We start from the raw sequence: 2,599 nt of genomic DNA, 5'->3' as shown, positions 1-2,599 counted from the left end.
AGCCTGCCCCACTGCCGACCCACACTGCCACAAAGCCTAGGGCGGGTGTGTCCTTGACACCTCTGTTTGCTCGTGGCCTGGCTTGCAATGGGCACTCCAGAAACACTTGTAAGTAAAGCGACGCAGCAGTGCCTGCATTGCACAGAGTGACAGGCAGGAGGAAAGGAAATGTGTGCTGAGCAAACAGGAGTGATTTGCCCTGGGGTCCAGAGTGGGGTAGCTGGCAAAGGAAGGAAAGCTTGCCATGGGAAGAAGTGGGGTGCCCAGTGGATGCAATGCTGGGTGCAGCATGCTGGGGGACAGAGACAGGCCCCCAGGGCTCTGCGGGTGGCCAGCACTCCAGTTAGAGCTGGCTCAGCCCCTGCATTTCCCAGGTGGATCAACAGGAACGCAGCCTCACCCCCTCCCCAGCTCAGATGAGTCCTTCCCACTCGGGCCAGGTGAGCATCACCTCTCCCTCGGGCAAGGTGGCTGTGTCCTGCCTTCACCCCCTGGAGTGTCTCCACGACATCACTTCCTCCCTGGCCAACAGCCCGGACCTGGGTGTGAGGGCAGCCTCTGCTCTGTGTGCTCAGTCGCTCTGGCTGCTCTGCCTGTGACTTCCCTGCAGCATTTCAAATCCACCCCTCTCCTGCCTCCCTCCACCCTCACGTGTGCATGGGGACATAGGAATCCGGCTCATGCTCGGAACAAGCCCAGGCACACCCTGGACATCCCCATAGCCAGTGACAACAGGCTTGGCTGAGTCCAGCCAGGCCAGCATCATAAACTCTCCTATTCTGAGAAGGGGATGTTTTACGGACCTCTTCCCCAGAACCAAGCCAGTCACAGCCAAGAACTCAGCTCCCAACATTGGCAGGAGGCTGGAGCACAGCCTGAGGATAGGGGCTTGAAGCAGGACTCCCACCAGAGCCCAAGGAAAAACAGGAATGGGATGAGGCTATAGCCAAGTAAGCTTCAGTGAAGGGAAGCCCCAGACTCCTTCCTTGGAAAGGATCACAAAATCTGCACCATTTACAGGTCATCGGGTATCTGTCTGCTGCCTGCCCCTCAAAACAACTTGAGAGGAAATGATAAGTCGGGACTCATTGGTTGTAAGTGACAGAAATCAACTTGAGTCCTGGTTGAACTGGCTTGAACTCAAAGGATGCTGTATCAACTCTACCTAACAAGTCATGGTGTCCTGAGGAAGACTGGGGAAACAATCTTGCAGCTATTAACATCTCTCATTGTGCTTCAGTCTCCCGGGTCATTGTCCCCACTGCAGTGGAACCAGGAGCAGCCACAGGCTCAGTTGCATGGCCTCACAGATCCACAGCCAGAGACAGAGAGCTCTTCCTCCAATTACACTCTGAGCAATGCCAGAGGAGGACTCTGACTGGCCCCACATGGGTCACATGTTTAGCCCTTGGTCCAATCATTGCAGCCAGGATGATAAGGGCAGATTAATGGCCCAGCCTGGGCCAGGCAGCCCGACCCTGGTAACAGGGGCAGGAACCTGTCAGTGGAGAAAAGGGGGTTAGGGGTGCTGGCTAGAAAAGAGAAAATAGCAACCACAAAAGGGCCTCTTCAAAATGCACGTTCTAAACTGGTGTGGTGGTGCATGACTGTAATCACAGAACTCTGGGAGGCTCAGACAGGAAGATCACAAGTTCAAGCCCAACCTGAAAAATTTAGCAACTTAGTAAGACCCCCCCTGTCTCAAAATAAAAAAGGCCTGAGGATGTAGCTCAGTGCACAGGCCATGAGATCAATCCCTAGTGCTGCAAAAAATTAATGAATGAATGAATTTAAAACGGATACCAATGCATTACTATTAACTACACTCCAGCCTTTAGGATTTGCCTATTTCTAGTGATGCCCATTTCCTGTTCCAGGTTCAAATACAGGCACCACACTGCATTTATTCATCTGCGTGCTTAGTCTCCTCTGGCCTATGACAAATTCTCATTCTATCTCTGCTTTCCACAACCTTGACGGTTTTGAAGGGTACCAGTCAAGAGTTTTGTAGGGGGCCCCTCCACCTGAGTCCATCTGGTGCTCTCCCACCATTAGTCTGGGTCACAGAGGAGAAGAGCACAGAGGCACAAGGCCGTTGTCACTGCTGCACATCAGGAGCTCACAAAACCACGTGAGTCATCACTGATGGAATCCTTGGCTGCGTGGTTGGGGGGGAGTCTTCACACACATACCCAACACTAGGTAGACTGAGGCACCAGAGTGAGCAGAGGGACCCCATATGAACAAGGCCTCTCTGACTCCCATCGTTCCACAGTCCATGGGGGAGACTGAGGCAGGAGCCTGACTCCAGGAATGGGAAGGTGGAAGTGCACCGTGGAGTCTGCATTCAGCATGTAGCATGCAGCATGCAGCAAGAGGGCTGAGCCCAGGAGTCTTCTGAGGGGACCTAGAAAAGATCAGTGCGAGTAGCTGGAGCTTGGGAAGGAAGACTGAAGGCAGGTAGGGTGGTAACCTGTCCAGGGCACAGAAATCCAGGAGGGCTCCCTGGAGGAGAGGGCTGAGGTTGCACGAAGTCAGAAGAAGAGCTCAGCTAGGAGGGCCCCTCCAGGGAGACAAGAAACTACAGGCCACGCCCAGG

The sequence above is a fragment of the Fukomys damarensis genome, unplaced genomic scaffold, assembly GCF_012274545.1.
Source record: "Fukomys damarensis isolate Sample0158 unplaced genomic scaffold, DMR_v1.0_HiC HiC_scaffold_19, whole genome shotgun sequence".
In the NCBI taxonomy this organism is placed as follows: domain Eukaryota; kingdom Metazoa; phylum Chordata; class Mammalia; order Rodentia; family Bathyergidae; genus Fukomys; species Fukomys damarensis.
The sequence above is the reverse complement of the archived record's forward strand: the minus strand, read 5'-3'. Positions refer to the sequence as shown.